General features: G+C 44.3%; 1 protein-coding gene and 1 long non-coding RNA gene across 4 annotated transcripts in view; both read right to left on the reverse strand.

Annotated features, from left to right (window-relative positions):
* The window catches only part of LOC138744601 (RNA-binding Raly-like protein), an 838,833-nt gene that overhangs the window by 644,235 nt on the left and 169,897 nt on the right, over positions 1-24,701 (reverse strand). The window lies entirely within an intron of this gene.
* Positions 1-24,701, reverse strand: part of LOC138744603 (uncharacterized) — a 68,075-nt gene that overhangs the window by 40,671 nt on the left and 2,703 nt on the right. For 2 of the 3 annotated variants that reach the window (XR_011345645.1, XR_011345646.1), the window contains exon 2: positions 18,616-18,735. This is a non-coding gene — a long non-coding RNA (uncharacterized lncRNA). Of the gene's footprint in view, positions 1-2,987; positions 3,136-18,615; positions 18,736-24,701 lie in introns of all 3 variants that reach the window. The other variant, XR_011345647.1, reaches the window with a different exon arrangement.

A 24,701-nucleotide genomic window follows, 5' to 3' on the forward strand; every position in this document is an offset into this window, starting at 1 on the left:
CTGGGTGGAGTTTCCAATTCTCTGTGGTTGTCTGAACTTCCACCGAGTGTTCCATGTGGAACCAATTTTATCCATTGGTAACCTATTCATCAGGGTCATAGAGCACCACAGCACAGAAACAGGCCATTTGGCCCATCTAGTCTGTGCTGAACTATTATTCTGTCTAGTCCCATTGAATCTCGCCCTCCATACCCCTCCCTAATTGAGCCTGCATTCACCATTTCAGCTGGCAGCTCATTCCACGCTCTCCACGAAAAATTCCTTCTGACCAGTCATGGACCACAGTAAACTATCCTGAGGGTATGAAGGCCTTGGCAGAATATGGGGAGACACAGGGGAGAACAAAATGGGATGAGTGTAAAGGATATTTGGTCACATTGGGCCAAGCTCCATGACACTAGATATGGTGAGCTGGATCAATGCGCAGTGTGGGTCACTACAGGAAAGATATCAATAATAATTAAAAAACATACAGGGTCTGTAGGTTAATTAACGTATTTGGGCGGCACGGGCTCATGGGTTGGAAGGACCTGTTACCGTGCTGTATCTCGAATGGTTTAAAAAAATAGCACAGAGAAGACTTAGAAGGATGTTACTGGGACTTAAAGAACTGAGTTAGAGGGAAAGGTTGAACAGGTTAGATTAATCCCTGGGGTGTAGAAGAGTGAGGAGGGATTTGATAACGGTATACAAAATGATGAGGGCTGTAGATACAATAAATACAGGCAGGGTTTATCCACCGAGGTTGGGTGAGACAAGAACTGGAGGACTTGGGTTAAGGTGAAATGTTTAAAGGGAATGCCAGATCGAATTCCTCATTCAGAGAGCGGAGAGCGTGGAACGAGCTGCCAGATGAAATGGTGAATGCAGGCTCAATTTTGACATTTAAGAAAAATTTGGATAGATGCATCATTGGGAGGAGTATGGAGGGATATGGTTCGGGTGTAGATTAATGGGACTGGGCAGAATAATAGTTCAGCACAGACTATGTAACCATATAACATATATAACCATATAACATATAACCATATAACCATATTTTTTTCAGCACAGACTAGATGGGCCAAAGGGTCTGTTTCTGTGTGGTAGCATTCTATAGTTCTAATGAACAGGTGAAATCAGCAAACACCTTATGTTTACTCTCTGGAGTCAATGATTATATTTATGTTCAATCGAATCTGCACAGTGTGGGTTTGCTGTAATTAATGCGAATGCCTGGTTAGTATGGCAGAAGTTTGCTACCACCAGTGAAAAGCAATAAAGACCCTGGTGTAGTGAACTTGTGGGTCCCAACTTCACGGTGGCACAAAGGAAACACATTTTCTAAAACACAGAGCAGGTGGTTCAGTCTCGGGTGAGCTGTAGAGACAGTTTCCTCGCCTAAGTGGGCTGAAATGACCTGACTTTAACCCTTGAGCATTCAAGGGCACCTTTTTTAAATTTAGACATACAGCACGGTAACAGGCCACTTTGGCTCATGAGTCCGTGCCGCCCAATTTACACCCAATTAACCTACACCCTCAGAACATTTGAATGGTGGGAGGAAACTGCAGCCCTTGGGGAAAACCCACGCAGACTTGGGGAGAACAGACAAACTCCTTACAGACAGCGCATTAGGGAGTGCGGTTGGCGTAACACCAGCCACCTGGGTTCGAATCTAGCGCTGTCTCTGAGTAGTTTGTACGTACTTCCCATCACCTGCATGAGTTACCTGAGTGTCCTGGTTTCCTCCCACCCTTGAATATGTAACGGGGTTGGTAGGTACATAATGAGGGTAGTTGGCAGCATGAGTTTTGTGGGCCAGAAGTTTATCATGTTGAATCATTGAAATTAAAAAAAACATATAAAAACACATATATATATATATATACAAGTTTGATGATAGATGCTGTAAGGATGTGAAAGCGTTCATTTCCCTCCACATCAGAGTCAGATGGTAAACATTCTACAGAGTGAGGAACACGCGTGGACAGAGATCTCCTGTGGATAACAATTCCAAATGAAGAGTTTTCATCTTTGACTGTAAAGAAGCAGCTGTTCCCCTATCCAAAATATCCGTGGCAAGCATAAACTACCTGATGCACCATCAATAATCACAAAAGATTGAAATTGTGCAGAATGTCGAATGACTCAAAGAGCTGTTGACTCAAACCAAGGCTTTTATTAACAAAAGACTGGATCATAGTACATCGTGGTTGACCAGTCCAGACTGACCTGGGTCTGGTTTGGAGCAGCCCTTTATGACCTGCTAGTAGGTGTGGCTACGGCTCTCAGCCAATCACTACCTCTATATGTAAATATAAACAAATATATAAATTGGTGATAGTATCCTGTACTATCACAAGTTGTGAAACTGATAGGCCTTTATTAACTATAGACTGGAACAGGCATCAGCTTCATTGACTGATCAAGGCAGAGTGGAATAGGGAGCATGCAAAGGGTTATGGGTAGGATCGGTCTCGGGAGGTGTGTCCAGCCGGCAGCAGTCAATCATTGCATAACAGTGGTTTACCACACTACCCATGTAGGTCAGTAAGACATGGCGACTCTGATTATCTCTCTGAGGCAGGCCTGCAGACAAAGACTCTAATGGGTTAGACTATAAGGGGCATCTCTTGGGACCAGCTACTCTGTCTGATGATATTTTTGACATTTCCCTTGGAACTCGTTCACTTTTGAATCCCTGAGTGTATTGTGACCCAACGAAGGCAAGGGATCCCAAAGATTCACTGGCCCTCAATTCAGCTGTGGACTCTTTTGTCAGACTTCTATTCACTGAGTAGAGCTCCACCTTCAACAACATACAGTACAACTCTGATTATCTAAAATGGTCGGGACCGGGCCTGTGTCGGATAAACGCATTTTTCAGAGAACTGGCCACTTTTAAAAGACATCCCATTAGTAACAGCAAATCACATGCAACAGTGTTTATACAACAACAAACAACAGGGGAAGGTTTTTAAGCACAAAGAATGTGTAATTCTCACCAAAAAATATGCTGACCATCGCTGATCACTGACACCTCCGGACCGAGGCACTGCTTATGTCGGGAGCCCAAGGGTCTCACTCCTGCCTGGGAACTCGAGGTCAGCTGCTACCACTACCCGGAGCCCGATGTCCCCGGTCAGTCCGGCTCTGAAAAGATTTCGGATGGATGAGGATTTCTGATTTCTTTCGGATATCCTCATTTATCCGAAATTCTTTAAAAATTTCAGATAACTGAGGATTTTGGAGAATCCAATTTCGGATCATTGGAGTTGTATTGTAGTTCCAAAGGAATGCCTCAGCAACCCCCTCACCCCCCCCCCCCCCCTCCACCCACCCACAATGAATCTTTGGTTTTATGTCATGCAGTCAACCCCTTCTCCACAACCACCCTCAGAAGTTGAGACATTTTACTTAGCCCTCTACTATACCCCATAAGGACTTGACCAAATAATCTTCCAGCTTCAACGACAGATTTGCAAATGATGCCTTCATTACACACAGGATCTCTAATAACAACTAGTTGGAGTATAGAGGAGAGATGAGCCCAGTGGCTTGGTGCCAGGTCAAGAAATTCTCCCTCAAAGTCAGCAAGAGCAGCATGACAGAGGGATGGAGCTCACTCCCAAGTCCACATCCATGATACTGAGGTGGAGATAGAGAACAACTTTAAGTTCTTAGCCCTCAATTATCTCCAGCAATCTGTCCTGGTCCAAGCACATCGACACAACAGCCAAGAAAGCCTGAGGAAGTCTGGCACGTCCCCTGCTTCCCTGAATGAGTCTTACACACTGAAAGTAACCTTGGGGTAAGAAATGCCATGTTCTAGATCATAAGAAATTGCATCCTGACCATAATCTCTTCACCCGCCCTCACTTCCCCCTCCCCCGCACCCACTGCACTCCCCACCCTGGAGAGGAAGAAGATTCATGAGTTCAAGGTCACTGTTGGGCACTATCAATAGCCCAATAATGATGCAGACGGAAGACTGAGGGGAAACGATAGGCTTTATTGAGCAAGAGACTGCAGGCTAGGAAAATGAGTGGGAAGGAGAGGGGACTCAACCTTTATGGCCAGGGGTCACATGGGAAGGATCAAGGAGCTGAGGCAGGGAGACACCCGGAAGGGCGGGACAGCCAGTGCATCTAGCCACCACCGAATTCGAGGGCAGTGTCTTTCCTGTCGTTATTAGACACTTGAATAAACCTTACACTAGCAGAGGTCGACAGCATCGAGTCCACGCTGCTGAAGATCCAGCTGCGCTGGATGGGTCACGTCTCCAGAATGGAGGAGCATCGCTTTCCCAAGATCGTATTATATGGCGAGCTCTCCACTGGCCACCGTGACAGAGGTGCACCAAAGAAAAGGTACAAGGACTGCCTAAAGAAATCTCTTGGTGCCTGCCACATTGACCACCGCCAGTGGGCTGATAACGCCTCAAACCGTGCATCTTGGCGCCTCACAGTTTGGCGGGCAGCAGCCTCCTTTGAAGAAGACCGCAGAGCCCACCTCACTGACAAAAGGCAAAGGAGGAAAAACCCAACACCCAACCCCAACCAACCAATTTTCCCTTGCAACCGCTGCAATCGTGTCTGCCTGTCCCGCATCGGACTGGTCAGCCACAAACGAGCCTGCAGCTGACGTGGACTTTTTACCCCCTCCATAAATCTTCGTCCGCGAAGCCAAGCCAAAGAGTCAAATAATACTGCCCTTGTTCCGAAACTTTTCAGTACACACAATGAGCTTTATTGAAGAAACCACATTGCCATTGGGAATCAGGCCTTCAGATCTCACCTTAAAAATCCCACATTGGGATGCATAAATCAAGATTAAGATGGGAAGCAGATTTACAGACACAAATAAATGAAAAGGATTGGATGGATTTGTGTAAGAATCATATGACGAGAATTATAAAGGTGAGATATAAATTAGTCCAATATAATTTTTTACATCAGTTATATTTGACTCCACAAAATTAAAGAGGTTAAATCCTGCCCTATCAGATTTGTGTTTTAGGTGTAAATCTGAGATTGGAATTTTTACATTAAATTTGGCAATGTCCTAAAGTTAGGCATTTTTGGTTAGGAGGCAGGTAATTTTCTGGAATGAATCACAGGGGTCAAATTCCCACAGGACCCAATGTTATTTTTATTGAGATGCTTCATTTTGGTCTTCCCGTGCTGCATGTTTATTCCATTCTTTCCCTCCTTTGACAATTCAGCCCATCCAATTTAACGCCAGCTCACAGAGCAATCCCATTCCCGCATGAACTTCCTCTATAATCTATTGTCCCCATCAAGCCCCTCCTGATGCTACCACTCAGCTGGACGCTGGGTTGCCTGAGTTTTGGTGACGGTTCAGCGATTATTGGGGAAATCAGAGGTGGAGAGGGTGAGCAAATTTAAGTCATCGGGAGTCACCATCTCAGAGGATCTTTCCTTGACCCAACAGAACAATGGCATCGTGAAGAAAATATGTCTACTTCCTCAGGAGTTTGCAGAGGTTTGGTAAGGACACCAGAAATCCTGGCGAATTTATACAGCGATGTAATGGAAAGTGTGGTGCCTGGCTGCATTATGGTCTGGTAATGGGAACACCAACAACTCTGTGGTGAAACCACTTCTGTATGTAAATACCTTGATCTTATATGTTCGATCCTGCTCTCACTGGCCAGCTCGTGACTTCTCCCCTTTATTCCCCATAAAGGCTGTCACGCCACAACACTGCCCCCAGTTCAAGTCTGGGTCAGAGTGAGCCAACAACTCAAGGGATGCTGTCCATCTCCAGCTAATAAAAGCCTTCAGTTCCACTACTTCAGTTTTTTGGTTACCATAAATATTTGAGTATAATGCGAAAAATTTTGTACCGAAATTTGAGCTCAAAGTAGGGGGCTTGCATTACACACGAGGTTATAATTAAAAAAAAAATTTCTGTCAGGTTTAACAGATTATCAGCAGCCTTCTACATTGACGGCAGCGCGACTAAGGGGGGAAGGGGGAGAGATGCCAGCGCGAATCGGGCGGGCGAGGGGAGAGAGAGAGACGCCAGCATGACTCGGGTGGGCAAGAGGGGAGAAATGGCAGCGTGACTCGGGCAGGCGAGGGGGGAGAGACTGCAGCGCAAATCGAGCGGGCGAGGGGGGCAGAGAGACGCCAGCACAACTCGGCAGATGAGGGGGAGACACAGCAGCACAAATTAGGTGGGTGAGGGGGAAAGACATCAGCGCGAATCAGGCAGGAGAGAGGGGAGGGGGGGTCATATTATACATGGGGGTAAAATTGTTCCCTCTTTTTCCCCTCAAAAATGGAGGGGTCGCATTATACACGAAACGCATTATACACAAATATTTATGGTAATTGATCGTGCATCAACCCTTGAGTGTGAAGCCCTGCAAAAGTAGTGGACACAGCCCAGGACATAACAAGCAAAACCTCCCCACTATTGAGAACCATCAAAGATCCGCACCACCCAACCCACGCTCTGAGTGGTGTAGGTGCCGCAAGACTCATACCACCAGATTCAGGAACAGCTGCTACCCCTCCACCATTGGATTTCTCAACGACAAATGAATCAGGGACTCATTTCAGGACTCTTACTTTTGCCCTTCATTCTATTTTCCCACTGGGTATTGCAGTTTGTTTATATTTCTTTATTTGTTTATGTGTACAGATTTTTTTTCTGTATTGCCAATTAAGTGGTAATTCTGCCTTGAAGGAAAAAGCATCTCAAGGTTGGATGTCACTTACGTATATCCTCTGACAATAAATCTGAAATGTGTATCTGAATCTGCCCCTGATTCCTGGCTTCTATACTTTCAACCTTATACATTGCTGTAAGAAGGTTTAACATAAATCATCTCCCCTGGGTATTAGACAGAGCTTCAGGAGCAGGCGACTCAGCCCCTGGTGCTTCCACTGCCTTCGATCAAGTCACAGCTGTGGTTTTTTTCTTAACCTCAGAGCTGCTTTCCTGCACTAGCTCCCAATTCTGCATTTGAGTTGACCACAAATGGTTCCCTGGGATCTTAGCATCTCTGAAGTAGATGCTTCACACTTGGGATGAGAAATTGCCCCACTCAAGATCACAAGAGACTGTTGTGAATCCAGCTGAGGTCACCCCGAAAACCAACCTCCGCTCTCTCTACACTTCCTTGTGCTTCAGGAAAGCTGTTGACATATCAATGGACCTGTCCCACCCCGGTCACCTTCTCTCCCCACCCACCCCACCCGCCCCTCCTCTCGGACAGAAGATGCTTGAGTTTGGAAACGCACACCTCCAGATTCAAGGACAGTTCCTTTTCTGCCGTTATCAGACCCTTGACTGGACCCCCCATCAATACAAGATGATGCTTGCACTGTTTAACTTTACTTTCATCTTTAACATTTACACCTTCACTCAAGGTCGGAGTCAGAACTAGTCTTAGCGGGGAGGGGGGGGAATTTGAGTAACTGTGGGGAGGGGTACAATCCAACATTCAAAACCTTGCTCAGCAACATTGGGGGGGTGCCTATCTGTCTACCATGAGCCTCCTCCATGCGCCACCGTCACACTTCCCCCTCCCTCCGACGTAACAGACAAACATGCTGCTTATGTCGCATGGACGCTAGTGCTGTGGGTGGGGGTCACAATACCTCTTTTGGGGGGGGGCAATGTCTGTGGATGCCCCCCCTCTTTGCGCTGCCTGCACTTTTGTTATATTGTGACAATATGTTTTTATTCTTGCTCTACCTGCATTAATACTTGGAGGTTGAATACATTGTTGGATTAAGGCTTTATATAAAAATCCTACTGCTCGGGTTGCGACAAATGCATTATATAGATCAACTAGGCAGGGCAGCCCTCCGTCACCTGCTCTATTTGCATTGGTCATTGAATCTTTGGCTCAGATGATTAGATAGGATAGTAACATTAAAGGCATTAAGGTGAAAACTGATGAATATAAAATAAATTTGTTTGTAGGTGACATTCTGATATATTTAACACAACCTTTGAAATCTTTGGGGAACTTACATGAAAGATTGGAGCAGTACGGCAAAGTATCGGGATATAAAGTTAATTGGGAAAAGATTGCGATTATGCCTTTAGCTGAAATGGATTATTCGCTTTCGTAGATATGTTGCAAAATTTAAATGGTCAGATCGGATCAAATATTTAGGTATTATAATAGATAATAATTATAATATGAACGAAATTTGAATTTGTGTAAAGATTTACCGATAACATTGATAGGACATGTTAATTGTATTAAAATGAATATCTTTCTGCGAATTCAGTATCTTTTTCAGTCTATTCCTTGTAGGATTCATCAAAAACTTTTTAAAGATTTGAATACTTGGGTGAGGAGATTTTTGTGGGAAGACAAAATGGCTAGGGTCTCATTACAGAAGTTAACTTGGAAGGTCTGCAACTTCTTAACTTCCAAAAATTGTTATGAATCAGCATGATTGTAATTCATTAATAGGATGTTTCAAGTGGATAAACCTTTGATATGGGCTAATATTGAATTATCTCAGATTGGTGAGAAGAAGATGCATCAATGTATTTATCGATGGAATTCTCAGTTATTAAGTAATTATAATTTGCCTATGTTAAAACATTTCATGGAATTATGGAATAAAAAAATGAAACTGTAGGTATTCAAGGTAAAATTTCAGCTAAAACACCTTGGTTTCAAAATATGCTTTTCCCTTTTACGGATAATAATCAACTTCTGAAGTTGTGGGAACAGAAAGGAATTAAACCGGCAAAATGAAATTTATCACCATATCTTGGCACCCATGACAATAAACAATTCAACTCAATTCTTTTGTTATCTGAATCCTCTGCCATTTGCATTGCTGCAAATCTACCCTCTTTCTACATTCCTCTCCTTCCAGCCCCACCCATGCACCCATGTGTTTGAAGACTACCCTTACTCAATCCTTTTGCCCCGTTCTGATGCAAGGTTGACAAGCAATGACAAATGCTCTCCTTCTTTCTCCTGACTGCTAAGCATCAGAGATGCCAGGAGACTGCCGATTTGGATTTGCAGGAGAATTTTGGAGAAGGTGGTTAAACTCCAGTTCAACAGTAAATGAATTTGCAACCAGAAGGAAAAGCTGAAGTACTTCTGAAATGTGCAACAGTGGGGCTGCAAAGGTTTGCTGGAAGACAAATCCTATTGTGCACGCAGGGCAATCATCCTTAATGATGCACTGCCCCACTGGCTTATTGCTCTGTGCTGTGCAGTGGCACATTGCATCGATGGTCACAGCTCTTCACCAGTACCAGAACACCACAGGGCTGCGTTCTTAGCTCCCTGCTCTACTTGCTATTCACGCATGACTGTGTGGCTCGGTACGACAACAAAACCATCTACAAATTCGCTGACAATACCATGGTAGTGGGTTGGATAAAAAGAGGTGATGAGTCAGCGTACAGGAGGGAGACTTGGCTGAATGGTGCACCAACAGTAACCTCACACTCAATGTCACCAAAACCTGATTGTTGACCTCAGGAAGGGAAAATCAGAGGTATACAATCCAGTGATCATTGGCGGGATTCAGAGGTGAATAAATTTAAGTTCTTGGGAGTCACTATCTCAGATGATCTTTTCTGGACCCAACACCCTAATGGCATCGTGAAGAAATCACGGCAGCACTTCCACTTCCTCAGGAGTTTGTGGAGATTTGGTTTGACAAATTTCTACAGAGGTGTGGTGGCAAGTGCGCTCACTGGCTGCATCACAGTCTGATACGGGGAACACCAATACCCTTGAGCATCAAGCCCTGCAAAAGATAATGAAGACAGCTCAAGACCCTGCCCACATTAGACAACATCCACAGGGAACGCTGCCATTGGAGAGCAGCAGCAATTATCAAGGACCCACGCCACCCAGCACACACTCTGTTCTCACTGCTGGCATCAGGTAGAGGTGCCACAAGACTCGCCCCACCAGGTTCAGGAACAGCTGCTACCCCTCCTCCATCAGACTCCTCAATGACAAACTCAATTAGGGACTCATTTAAGGACTTTTACTTATGCACTTTATGTATTTTTTTCTCTCTGTATTGCACAGTCAGTTTGTTTACATTTTTTAATTGGATTACATGTGTAGGTTGAGCCAATAAGTGGTAATTCTGCCTTCCCTGTGGGGGGAAAAAAGTATGTTAGGGTTGTATGCGATGTCATGTATGTACTCTGACAATAAATCTGAAATCATGAGCTAAGCTGGCATTGTGGTCAATCTGCTGTCAGTTGAAGGCAAAATCTTGAAAGCGGACACTCTATTCTGAGCTCTGACATAGGGTTCAAGGAGGTCCAGCGAGCCTTCTTGGAGAAAGGCAACATTTTCGCTGGCTCATAACTGCCCAACAAGGATGCTTCTCAACATGGCAAGGGATGATAGGAAGGGGCAGAGCAGAGACCATCTTCTTCTTCGGCAGTCACTTGGGACTATTTCTCCATCCGTTAGTGACTGATAAGGCGAAGAGGTGAGAGGTGTTGGTTTTTAAAGTGTTCCCAATGCATGTCCTTGAGGCTCTCAGTACCATCGTGACAAGCACCACGTTGGGCAAATGTGGGTCAGCGAAGATGCTCTCCAGACCTTCTTGAACCCATCCCTCTATTTGGGTGTTACTCATTTCCCACATCAGTTCTCACAAATGTGGGTCCATTTTGAGAATCAGGTTTGGGCAGGTGAGTGATGTGACCTGTTCAGCACAGGAAACTGCAAGTAACTATCGCCTCAACTCTGGGGCTGCTGGCCTGGGAGAGGACACTGACATTGTCTCACTTTCTTCCAGAGAGAATGGAGGGTTTCACTGAGACTGGAGGGCAATTGCAATTCAACATGCACAGAGTCCTGAAACTTTAACTCTGGTTCACAACAATTTAAATGATGTAAACTTTCTAGAGTGGATGGAAAGACCAAACAAGTTTTCCAGAAGTCATTTGTCTGTGGGGATCAAAATGGCTTCTTGGAAAGTCCTTGATTCAAATTGATAGACACAGGTGAACACAAGTGTATGTGCGCATGCACACCCATGTGCACACCCCCACACAAAACCATTGGACTGGAAGCAGAGGGAGGAAAGAAGATGGAAGCAGAGTGCGATGAGCTACTGTACTGAGGAAGGATCATGTGCTTTGTTAAAGCTTCTTAACACCTCATTCGGTCTGCTCTGTGAAGCTGGGCAGAGAGTGTAGTTGCCTGCAGGAAAAGCTCACTCTGAACATGACATTTGACGATGAAAAATCTCCAGTGGAGTCATCACTTTTTTTAAAAATAGAAGCAGACACAACAGGATAGCAATTCTGCTAAACCCTATTAAACAGCATCTTAATTCCCAGCTTGGAGTAGACAGCTGTGTGGTTGTTATAGCAATGCTATCAAAGCTTCTAATCTACAGGACCACAAGGCAAGCTATGAATTATTTTGCTGACAGATTCCGGCTTTTAGTAATAGTGAATTAAAAATATATAAATATATATTTATTCAAGCTTGTCACAGTATAAATCTTAGCTTTAAAGGAGAAAAGACACAATTGCAAAACTGTTATGCATAATGACTTGGTTGCTTCTGTCTTGAAATGCAGACACATTCTAATGCACGAGTGGATATAATGTCATCATGGGCTGTTACTGACACAGATCCACTCTCCTACTCAACATTTCTGTATCTTATAGAGCCACGAAATAAAGAGAGGGAACAAAGAGCTGCAGAAAGGGCTTCTTGGATCCTTGAGACTCACTGAAAATCCTACACAATGCACCAATGGAGGCTTGACCACACAGAGCACAGTGAAAGTCCAGTGCATTTATGTAAGGTTCTGCCCTGGTCCATTGTGCTGTATATTCTGATCACCTTTTTATCAGGAAGCAACATGACCAATGTATTATAGAGGCAATTTATCTCCAATCCTGACCAAATCACAGCTCATTTGTGGAAGAGCCAAATGCAGTGGCAGTAAGAGGAGAACGGGGAGAGAACTGAATGAGTGAGGGGTGAAGATGAAGAGAAAAAAGGAGATAGGAGGAGAGGGAGCAGAGAGGGGAGAGAGCAGAGAAGGAGGGAGCAGAGAGGGGAGGGAGCAGGGAAGGAGGAAGCAGAGAGAGGAGGGAGCAGGGAAGGGAGGGAGCAGGGAAGGGAGGGAGCAGGGAAGGGAGGGAGCAGAGGGGAGGGTGTAGGGAGGGGAGGGAGCAGAGAGCAGAAGGAGCTGAGAGGGGAGAGGGAGCAGAGAGGGGATGGAGCAGAGAGGGGAGAGGGAGCAGAGAGGGGAGGGAGCAGGGAGGGGAGAGGGAGCAAGGAGGGGAGGGTGCAGGGAGGGAAGGGAGCAGGGAGGGGAGAGGGAGAAGGGAAGTGATGGGGAAGAGAGAAGCAAGGGGGAATGGAGAGAGTGAGAGAGGAAGTAGATGTAGAGAAATTTCGAGAGAGGGGGAAGCAGAGAAGGGAGAGGAATGTGAGGCAGGGAAACATTACAAACAATCTCATTGCTGTTTTCAAAAATAAATTAAGATAAAAGTAGTTTCTGAATGTCATGAATTAATTATTATATTCAAAAATGTTCAGTAATATGGTGATTGCAGGCACTGAAACAAATGAGTTTCATTATATTTTCTTCTGGGAATCTTCATGCAGCAGAAACACACACTGACCACTCATTCAGTTCCTGTCAAAACCTGAACAGTCCCAGCATGGAGACACACAAAAACCTGCATGGTCCTAGCATGGAGATACACAAAAACCTTCATGGTCCCAGTGTGGAGATACACACAAAAACCTGCATGGTCCCAGCATGGAGACACACAAAAAACCTACAGGGTCCCAGTGTGGAGATACACACAAAAACCTGCATGGTCCCAGCATGGAGACACACAAAAACCTGCATGGTCCTAGCATGGAGATACACAAAAACCTTCATGGTCCCAGTGTGGAGATACACACAAAAACCTGCATGGTCCCAGCATGGAGACACACAAAAAACCTACAGGGTCCCAGTGTGGAGATACACACAAAAACCTGCATGGTCCCAGCATGGAGACACACAAAAACCTGCATGGTCCTAGCATGGAGATACACAAAAACCTTCATGGTCCCAGTGTGGAGATACACACAAAAACCTGCATGGTCCCAGTGTGGAGATACACACAAAAACCTGCATGGTCCCAGCATGGAGACACACAAAAAACCTACAGGGTCCCAGCATTGAGACACACAAAAACCTGCATGGTCCCAGCATGGAGACACACAAAAAACCTACAGGGTCCCAGTGTGGAGACACACAAAAACCTGCATGGTCCTAGCATGGAGATACACAAAAACCTTCATGGTCCCAGTGTGGAGACACACAAAAACCTGCATGGTCCCAGCGTGGAAACACACAAAAACCTGCATGGTCTTAGCATGGAGATACACAAAAACCTTCATGGTCCCAGTGTGGAGATACACAAAAACCTTCATGGTCCCAGTGTGGAGATACACACAAAAACCTGCATGGTCCCAGCATGGAGACACACAAAAAACCTACAGGGTCCCAGTGTGGAGACACACAAAAACCTGCATGGTCCTAGCATGGAGATACACAAAAACCTTCATGGTCCCAGTGTGGAGACACACAAAAACCTGCATGGTCCCAGCGTGGAAACACACAAAAACCTGCATGGTCCCAGTGTGGAGATACACACAAAAACCTGCATGGTCCCAGCATGGAGACACACAAAAAACCTACAGGGTCCCAGTGTGGAGACACACAAAAACCTGCATGGTCCCAGCGTGGAAACACACAAAAACCTGCATGGTCCCAGTGTGGAGATACACACAAAAACCTGCATGGTCCCAGTGTGGAGATACACACAAAAACCTGCATGGTCCCAGCGTGGAGATACACACAAAAACCTGCATGGTCCCAATGTGGAGATACACACAAATACCTGCATGGTCCCAGTGTGGAGATACACACAAAAACCTGCATGGTCCCAGCATGGAAACACACAAAAACCTGCATGTTCCCTGGAGACAATCACCTATAACCTCAGAAAAAGGGATGATGTATTTTCAAGAATAGGGAATTCATTTCTACATCGGGGTAAATCTTTAATGATTCTAACCCCTTGTCTCTTCCTCCCGATTCTCACAGTGCTGAGGACCCAAGATAAGTCAGGTTATTTGTCCCTTGATAGGAGTGGGGTTTATTCGAGGTGAGGCCAATCTTTTCTTTTTCTTATTCTTTCTCTTTTGTTCCTTTCCTTATTTTGTTCTTCTTTCTCTCTACTATCTTTCTCTAACCTTTTTCTCCCCTTGGTTCAACGTGGACAGTGAATTTGCATTTTTGTAGTATTATTGGAATTTTCATTTCTTTATAAGAATTGAATCACATGTCGACTCTTCTCACTTTCTTTAATATCGACGTGGAGATCGATATTTGTATTATATTCTGTTAATATTATGGATCTTGATCTTTCTCATTTTGATTATTCTTGGTTTTGACTGCATGTTGATTGAAAATTCTCCAAATAAAATATTCAAAAAAACCCCTAAATGGTCCCAGAGTTGACACACACACACACACACACACACACACACACACACACACACACACACACACACACACACACACACACACACACACACACACACACACACACAGATATAACAGTGACCCCCAATAACAGAGGCACCACGGTTAGTCTAGTGTATACATTCTCAAGGTGGAGCATACACCCCATCGCTGGATCTTAAGAATATTTTAGTGGGGCATAGGAATATTTTGGGAAATAATTAAAAAGTTGGTTTGAAAAAATAAACTCGTTATGTTGGCGTGAAAGATGTGACTTGGGAATACTGTCAGTACAACACAATTGTGGTAACTTGCAAGTAAAATCACTTGGTTCTTTTTAATTTTCATAACGTGTCTTTTCTCTCCCAATGTTTTTCTGTTGTTTCTCTTAACTGTTGTTATCCTTGGTTAACATTATAATTATATTTTTTTCAGACTGGTGATTATCTAATTGGCAATGAGGATTCCAAATGATCTCAACAATCATGTCTCCGCCCATACCCCTTTACTTTTTCAGTTCAGTAGTGAGTGAGATCTATATCTGTATATATCTTTGTGCACTAGCATATTGATTTGGGGGGGGGGCACAGGTGCCAGCCTGAGGGGGATGCCAAAATCAGGAAAAAAGGGATCCCAGAAGGAAAATCACAAGGTTAGCGCAGTTTTGATGCACTCTCTGCAAGAAAAAAATCTCAGAAACTGTGCTAGTGTTTTTTTTTTCCATTTTCTTTAGGATCAATATTTTTTCATTGATTTGATCATTACTTTTATTCTAAGACATAATAGAATATTGATTCATCTATTTCAGAGAGCTCATGCTGTTGTATACAAAGATTTGTCAATATTCAGTAGAGATCTTGAAGTTTGGGTTTATACCTGCTGTACACGATGAACATGCACCTTTTTGCCTATTATGCCAACAGATTTTCACAAATGAATCAATGAAAGCAGGCCGTCTTGAAGCTCATTTGAGGGTAAAACATCCTAACCATGTCAATTCGAAATTGGAATATTTTAAATCACTGATAGAGAAGTTTGAAAATAGATTTTTAAAAATCATTTCATTATTGGCTGCGCAAACTACTGCCCTGAATTATACCCTTGAAGCTGGCTATGAAATTTCTCTGCTGATGGCAAAACATGCGAAGAATCACGTGATTGGGGAGGAATTGATTAAACCCGCAATATCATTGTTTCTCAAAACAGTTCTGACAAAGATGTCCGAGCAATGCCATTGAGTAATAGTACTGTCTGCAACAGAATAGATGACATGGGTCAAGATGTTAAAAACAGCTTATTGAGAAGTTGAAATCACAAAAGTTCTCAATACAACTGGATGAATCTACCAGACAGGACAGTGAAATTCTCTTATTGGCATACATGAGATGTATTGATCAGGAAGAGTTTCCAGAAGAGATGTTGTTTTGTGAATCATTAGAAACAATCACAACTGCAGCTGATATCTACAGCAAGCTCAAAAATTATCTGGATGAAAATGAAATACCAAAAGGAAACATTGTATCTTGTGCTGCAGGTGGTGCATCTGCTATGATGGATTTTTTTAAAAATCCCTGGATGCTTAAAATTAATGAAGGATGAAAATCCAAACATATTGGTTGTGCATTGTGTAATCCATGGAGAAAACTTAGTTGCCAAGAAAGTTTCCCCTGTTCTACATGAGATACTGCATTTTGCGATCAAGTGCATCAATACCATCAAAGCTAATGCCAAATGTGAATGTCTGTTTAAGCAGTTTTGTGTTGATAAAAATGCAGAACATGTGAGATTATTGCTTCACACTGAAGTAAGGTGGTTGTCAAAGGGAAACTGCTTCAAAAGGTTTATGCAACTGTTTGATCTCCTCAGCGAATTTTTGAAGGACAAACCTGCTAACAATAGATGGCAAAGCTTATGTGAGTTACTTGATGGATATTTTTGAGAAACTAAGTACATTGAACAAGCAACTATGATACTTGTTGATGCAAAAACAAAGATATTTGGATTCATGACAGTTCTAGAATTATGCCCAAATGAATATTTCTATAAGAAAGTTCAGTCAATTCTATTGGTTGAATAAGTGTGAGGTAACTCTTCTTTCTTCTTTGGCTTGGCTTCGCGGACAAAGATTTATGGAGGGGTATGTCCACGTCTGCTGCAGGCTCGTTGGTGACTGACAACTCTGATGCAGGACAGGCAGACACGGTTGCAGTGGTTGCAAGGGAAAATTGGCTGGTTGGGGTTGGGTGTTGGGTTTTTCCTCCTTTGTCTTTTGTAAGTGAGGTGGGCTCTGTGGTCTTCTTTAAAGGAAGTTGCTGCCCGAAGAACTGTGAAGCGCCAAGATGCACGGTTGTAGGCGATATCAGCCCACTGGTGGTGGTCAATGTGGCAGGCACCAAGAGATTTCTTTAAGCAGTTCTTGTACCTCTTCTTTGGTGCACCTCTGTCTCGGTGGCCAGTGGAGAGCTCGCCATAGAACACAATCTTGGGAAGGTGATGGTCCTCCATTCTGGAGACGTGACCCATCCAGTGCAGTTGGGTCTTCAGCAGCATGGATTCGATGCTTGCGGACTCTGCTAGCTCGAGTACTTCGATGTTGGTGATGAAGTCATTCCAATGAATGTTGAGGATGGAGCGGAGACAGCGCTGATGGAAGCGTTCTAGGAGCCGTAGGTGATGCCGGGTCATTGTTGACCATTTGAAAATGTTGGTTACTGACTTCAATTATAGATTTTATGATTTAAAGGCAATGGATTTTCCCTCTTGGTTAACTCATCCATTGCTGGTGGACTTATCTGAAGTTCCAGTGCAATACCAGAGGAGTTATCGGAGTTGCCACATAATGAATCTGTGAAAACTCTGTTCAAAGTGAAAAGAACCATGATGTGGCTGTCTAACGAGATCGAAAAGAAATACCCAAACTCGACTACTTTAGCAAGGGAACTATTGATGCATTTTCCATAATCTTATTTAGTAGAATGTAGCTTCAGTGCTGTTAGTGATGTGCTACAAGCTAAGAAAAACCAATTGGAAATTACAAAACGTGGAGATTTAAGGTTGAAACTAACAAAATTAGTCCCTCAAATCAAAAAAAATCTGCAGACAGCGTCAGGGGCAAGGTTCCCACTGAAGTGACGACAATTGTTGAGTGTGTGTTTGAATAATTTACATATTGAATATGTAGTTGAATATAAAATGTGTTCCAGTGTATTCCTGACCTTAATTGTATTGAAATATTCTTGCAGTAAATGATTTAATTAAAACTCCTTTTGAAAATATAACTTTTTTCTGCTAATGACGGGATGTACGTTTTTTTTAAATTAAGTGGGGCCTCGGGCCAAAAATTTTGAGAACCACTGGTTGAGTGATTAGCGTCAGTTACAGCGTCAGTGACCGGGGTTCGAATCCCATGCTGTCTGCAAGGTGTTTGTATGCTCTCCCCGTGTTTGCACGGGTTTCCTTCGGGTACTCTGGTTTCCTCCCACCTTCCAAAATGCGTATGGCAATTGGAAGGTTAATTGATTGTAATTGGATGGCATAGGCTTCATGGGCCAGAAGGGCTTTCTATATCATTAAAATAAATAAATGCAAATTTAAAAAAATGTCTCTACAGGCCTAAAGGGCCTGAGCAATATATTGCTCTTTCTGTTTTTAATGGATTTATTTCACTACGTGGAAAGCTCCTAGCATCACAGACCATTTTTCCTGGGTGAATTAATGTGTGGAAGGGAAAGTAACTCCATAGATTCCATAAGAGAATGCATCAAATGATGTGATCCCAACTCATAATAATGTTGAAGGCTGCAAGCCTTCACTGCTTAACTGCTCAGAGAGAGCAGTGATAATTTATTCTCAATGTCCCATGGGTCGAGAAAAGTTGGGATTCTTCTCTCTCTCATGATTTCCCAGCTTCAACAAGGGGTGGGGAGCAGGGAGAAGAAGGTCCGTCAACAAGGTCAACACAATTTTCAGTTCACCAATTCACCAATCCAACAGGTGAATCTGTCCTCCACTACACCAGGATGTCAGCAGAGAGGCAACTGCCCACCTTGAGGAGGGAGAGCCAGGAGACAAGATTGGAAGAGGTTCGACTTACCCTGCTCCAGCCGCAGGTCCCGCCAGCTGATCGCAGAGTGGCACTGAAGACGATATAGATGCCGCCAGTCCAGAGCATCTCTGACCCCTGGCTGGAGGCGGATGCGTGGCGGGAAGCAGTCTGCAGGAAAGATGGATAAAAAAAAAACAAATAAATACAAGAAAATGAGCAAAGCCAGGCACAAAAGCATTGCACTGGATCACGAAGGGGCTTCTTCCTGAACACTTTGGGTGTATTTTATGGCCTTCGGGCTGATGGTCACAAAAATCACCTTAAAAATTTCCTATCATGCACCATTTTTTTTAGATATAACCTCTTTATTTTTGGTATTTTCCTGTCATATTTTAAGTCTACTTCAAGCATACAAAAACAATAGCATTTTCTGCCTTCACACTTGGACGTCTTCCCTGCTGATCTTGGTGCAGTCAGTGATGAACATGGCGAAAGGTTTCACCAGGACATTGTGACCATGGAAAACCATGGAATTCATCAATGTTGGCCCACTATTGTTGGATATGAGAGGCATCAGATGCTGAGTACAAACAAAAATCAGCAGCAAAACATTTTTGGGTCAGTCAAACTAACACAATGTGTCAGCACTTAAACATGCTCAATAAAAGTTAATTTAATGTTTCTCCAACTTCCTACGTAATACAGCAAATCTGAAATTATCTTTGTGTTCAGCTTGAAGTTGTCCATCATAAATCCAATTTACTTTCAGGAAGCAAACCTTTTGAAAACAAAAAGTGTTATCCAGTGTTATTGCAGAAAGTCCAATAGTTCAGTCTCATCCTGCTCTGCTATTTGGGAAGGAGGCTCAAGGGATTTAAGGTATATGGGCAAAACGCAGGCAAATAGATAGACGTTGCAGTACACAGAAGTGGTGGAGAAACCCAGCAGGTCATGCAGCATCCACAGGAAGTAAAGGGTAACCAACGTTTTGGACCATGGCCCTTTGTCAGGTATAGGCAAAAACAGGCAGGCATCTGAATAAAAAGGCAGGGGAAGGAGTAGAGGAGGGAGGAAGGGGCAGGGGAGGAGCACAGGTTCATAGGTCAGAGGTTAGAAAAGGGTGAGAAATGACAGAGGAGAGGGTAGACCTCTGATCGGAGAAGGAAGGGAAGAGGGCGGGGAGCTGGAGGAAAAGAGAGGGTAGGGAAAGAGAGAGTACTCGGAACAACATCTTATATTCGATCTGGGGCACTCTCTAACCAGACGGCATTAACACCAACCTCCAGTTTCCATTAATTCCTGCTCTGAGTATAAGATGTTGTTCCTTCAATTTGTGGGTGGTCTTAGTCTGGCAGAGGATGAGACCATGGATGGACATGTTGGTGTGGCAGTGGAGCATGGAATTGAAATAGTTGGCCACTGGGAAGTCATTGGTGGTGCTCATCAAAACAATCTCCCAGTCTGCCTCCAGTCTCCCCGATGTAGAGGAGACCACAACGGGAGCATCAGATGCAGTAAATGACCCCTACGGAATCACAGGTGAAGTGTTGCTTCATTTGAAAGGACTGTTTGAGGTCCAGAATGGTGGTGATCGAGGGGGTGTAGGTGCAAGGGTAGCATTATCTGCAGGTGTAGGTACCAAGGATGCAATTGGAGGGAAGGGATAAGAGGAAGAGGGGGGAGGAGAGGGGAAGATCCATCTAGTGGTGGAATCACATTTAGTTGGTGGAAATTGTGGAGGATAATATGCTGGATGTGGAGGCTGATGGAGTTGGAGGTGAGGACAAGGGGAATCCTGTCCCTGTTGCATCTAGGGATGGTGGGGGCCAGGGCAGATGTGTGGGAAATAGAGGAGAAGTGGTGAGGTCTGGGTTAATGGCAGTATAGGTGCAGCCACATTTTTATTTTGAAGAAGGAGGTCATCACAGATGATCTGGAATGGAAGATCTCTTCCTGGGAGATGGAGGGAATAAGTAACAACTTGGTTGAGTTGGGCTGAAGGGCCTATTTCAATGCTGACACTCTTGAGACTTCCCCTGCCTGTATGAGTTTGCTCCATGAGGTGGTAAGTGGGTTGGCATGTTAATTGAGAATGGTAAGTTGTCTCTGCTGTGGGGTCTGTGGCAGGAGAGTCACTGGGGAGGTGATGGCCAAGTGAGAGAGAATGTATCACAAAGAAATAAGTTGTGGGGTGAGGGGAGTGGTGTAATGAGACTGGCGGGAATGCTGTGAGAGCTGGCACAGAGTAATTGGGCTGAACGTCCTCCCTGTATAATGTGAGGAAATATGAAAAAATTAGACCTCGACTGGAGAAGGATCTCACAATCAAGTGACGATGAGATTGATTATTATGATAACCAAGACGAGAAGAGTTCGTTACGAGGACAGATTGGATGCTTTCCCATTCGAATTAAGACCATTAATCGGCCAAGTGAAAGACATACAAAAAGATGAGAAAATCTGAAGTAATAGATGTGAGATAAAACTGACACGACTTGACAGTGAGACATTAATTCCAAGCTTGAGACCATAACCAAAGACGATGGGAGGAGATGAAATTATTTTCATACAGAGGTTCAAAGCCATTAAATTGAGCAGCTATATCCACACAGAGTTTTCAAAAGGCAAGTGTGTAAACATAGAAAAACCTACAGCACGATGCAGACCCTTCTACCCACAAAGTTGTGCCGAACATGTCCCTACCTTAGAAATTACTGGGTTTACCCACAGCCCTCTATTTTTTGAAGCTCCATGAACCTATTCAAAAGTCTCTTCAAAGTCCCTATTCTATCTGCCTCCACCACTGTTGCCAGCAGCCCATTCCATGCACCCACCACCCTCTGCATAAAAGACATCTCCTCTGTACCTACGCCCCAGCACCTTAAACCCGTGTCCTCTTGTGGCAAACATTTCAGCCCCGGGGAAATAGCCTCAGACTATTTACATGATCAATGTCTCTCATCATCTTAAACACCTCTATCAGGTCACGTCTCATCCTCCGCTGCTCCAAGGAGAAATAGCTGAGTTCACTCAACCAGTTTTAATAAGGAAGTGCTCCCTAAACCTGACAACATCCTTGTAAATCTTCTCTCCAGTAGTGAGGCGACCAGAACTGCGCATAGAACTCCAAGTGGGGTCTGACCAGGGTCCTATACAGCTGCAACATTACCTCTCGGCTCCTAAATTTAATTCCTCAATTAATGAACGCCAATACACCATGTCTTCTTAACCTGTGCAGCTGGTTTGAGTGACCTATGGACTCCGACCCCAAGATCCCTCTGATCCTCCACATTGTCAATAATTATACCATTAATACTCTATTCTGCCATCATATTTGACCTACTAAAACGAACCGCTTCACACTTATCTGGGTTGAACTCCATCTGCTACTTCTCAGCCCAGTTTTACATTCTATCACTGTCCCACTGTAACCTCCGACAGCCCTCCCCACTATCCACAACATCCCCAACCTTTGTGTCATCAGCAGACTTACTAACCCATCCCTCCACTTCCTCATCCATTTATAAAAATCACAAAGTCCAAGAACAGATCCCTGAGGCACACTACTTGTCACCAACCTGCATGCAGAATATGACCCATCTACAACCATTCTTTGCCTTCTGTGGACAAGCCAGTTCCGGATCCACAAAACAAAGTCCCCTTGGATCCACAAAGCAAAATCAGAAAGGGTAAATGCTTGTATCTCACCTGCCATGGGCCATGAATCAGAAGAACCCTTCAGATTCATGGCCCATGGCAGGTGAGACACAAGCATTTACCCTTTTCCAATGACATCTGGTGTCTTGACACAAGAGGAAAATCCTATTTATCAAACACCGGAACATAAAATAAAGGGATCAGAAGAGGTCTATTGGCCCCACATGCCTACCCCAGTATTCAAAATCAGAATTCATTGTCATGCTTTGCGGCTGCAAAACAGTGCAAACATTTCTATAAACCACATCTCAAAATAAATTTAAAAAAATAAAAAGACAAATTAAGGCAGTGCCGAAGGTTCACTGGGCCTTCAGGAATCTGACGGCAGCAGGGAAGAAGCTGTCCTTGTATCGCTGAGCGCTCGTCTTTAGTCTCCTGTATCTTTTCCCCAATGGTAGCAGAGTGAAGAGGGTGCGATCTAAGTGGTGCGGATCTTTGAGGATAGAAGCTGCTTTTTTAAGACACCACCCCATGTAGGTTTCCTTCATGGAATGATGTCTGGTGACCGTGATGTCGCAGGCCGAGTTAACAACCCTCTGGAGTTATTTTCTGTCCTGAGTGTTGGCGACTCCAATATGATCATGGCTGGTCTATCTCTACTGGGTTCAATTCCTCCTTTGCACCAGTTCCCCAGAACCCTTAAATTTCTCAATTGTCCACCTTACACAAATGGAATGACTTGACTTCTACCACTTTTCAAGGCAGGCAGTTCCAGAAATTCACTCACCACCCCCTCCCCCAACTCCACCGACCCCTGAGCCCCTTATTTTGGAGCACCTGTACCTTTCCCCCCCAATGGCAGAGTAAAGAGGGTGTGGCCTGGCTGGTGGGGAGTTCTTGAGGACAGAGGCTGTTTTATTACTCATGACTCTCCCATGAGTAGAAACATCTCAAAATCTACCGTAGTAGGATTGTCTGCATTTGAATAATATCACTGCTTATTCTTCTCAACTTCAAGGAATGCAGATGAATGCCTTCTAGTCTCTCTTGAAAGGGTAATATTCCCAGGCCAGTAATTAGCCCTGTGAATCTCCTCTGGACTATTCAAATGTTATCATATTATTTTTTAGGACAGGGGCCCAAAGCCCTAAACAGTGTTCCTGGAATGGGCTGACCAACATGGTGTAGAGCCATAATAAAACTTCCCTATTCTTAAACTCGAATGCCTTGGCAAAAGGCCGAAATAGGATTTGCTGCCCTAACTACCTGGTGGGCTTTCCCACTAAATTTTTGCAATTGATGCACTTGAACACCAGATTTATTTTTTCCAAAAATTGTTTGGCAGCAGCCATGAGGGGTTGCAGACTCCAGGGAAGCAGAGGACTGGCTCAGGGCACCAGAAAATGGGGAGACCACGCCCCGTCTGAGGAGAAGCAGAGGAGACACCCCACAGTGGGCAAATAAGAGGCTCTGTGGGTGAATAACACACAGGAAGTGGGCTGTTGGTGACCCAAGGTGAGGAACCCATGCACTGGACTGGCTGAAGGGTTACCAGGTATCAGAAGCAGGATTTGAGAAGGAGCCGAGGACTTCCTGATCATGTCGAAGGCTTGGATCTGGAACTCAGGTAGCCGATGGTTTGGATTGAACTAGAGTCTTGTGTGGCTGCAGAGAATGCGGAAGAGCTGGAGGCAAATCCATGGATGCTCAATGATTTGGGGTGGGGGGGGGGGGGAATGGGGACGGGACACTTTCTCATTTGCTGCTCATTCTCTTACTGTAAGAAACACTTCAGGCTCTGTGCTTAGACCCCTATTTCACTCCCTTTCCCTCATGTCTGCGAGACCAAATTTGGCTACAATTCAACCCACAGATTCACTGATGAACAACACCATTGTTGGCCAAATAAATGGGTCAGAATGCTGAATGGAGATAGAAAATCTGGTTGGCACATTCCAGAGTAGCAGTCTTGCTCTCAATGCCATCAAGACCAAGGAGTTTATTTTCGATTTTATTTTTAGAAGTCAATTGGAGCAAGCAGACAGGTGATTGGTGGAAGTGTGGTAAGTGGGAAGGCTTTGGCTTGACAGACTTCAATGAGAACAGGAACGAGGTGTGAGTTATAGTGTGGGTGAGGATATTGTTCAAGACTTATTAGTGCTAATAGATGCAGTATTGTAACTGTAGGGCTAGTGGTCCATGTGGAGTGAGACTCCGAACCACAATGCCCACACCTGCGCCAGGTGCACTGAGGCAGAGGTCCTCAGAGACCACATTAAGGCTGCAGCTTGATGACCTACTGCTCATTAGGGAGGGTGAGGCTCTGCTGATAAGTAACAATATTAAGTCATTGGAAAGAAGGAACATAAGGATCAGGAGAGGTAGAGTCCTTATGGGTCGTGTTAATGAATGGTTAAAAAGGACACTAATAGCAGTTCTATACAGGCCCCCAGATAGCAGCCAGGATATGGATTACA

This window comes from Narcine bancroftii, chromosome 10 (genome assembly GCF_036971445.1).
Source record: "Narcine bancroftii isolate sNarBan1 chromosome 10, sNarBan1.hap1, whole genome shotgun sequence".
Lineage (NCBI taxonomy): Eukaryota > Metazoa > Chordata > Chondrichthyes > Torpediniformes > Narcinidae > Narcine > Narcine bancroftii.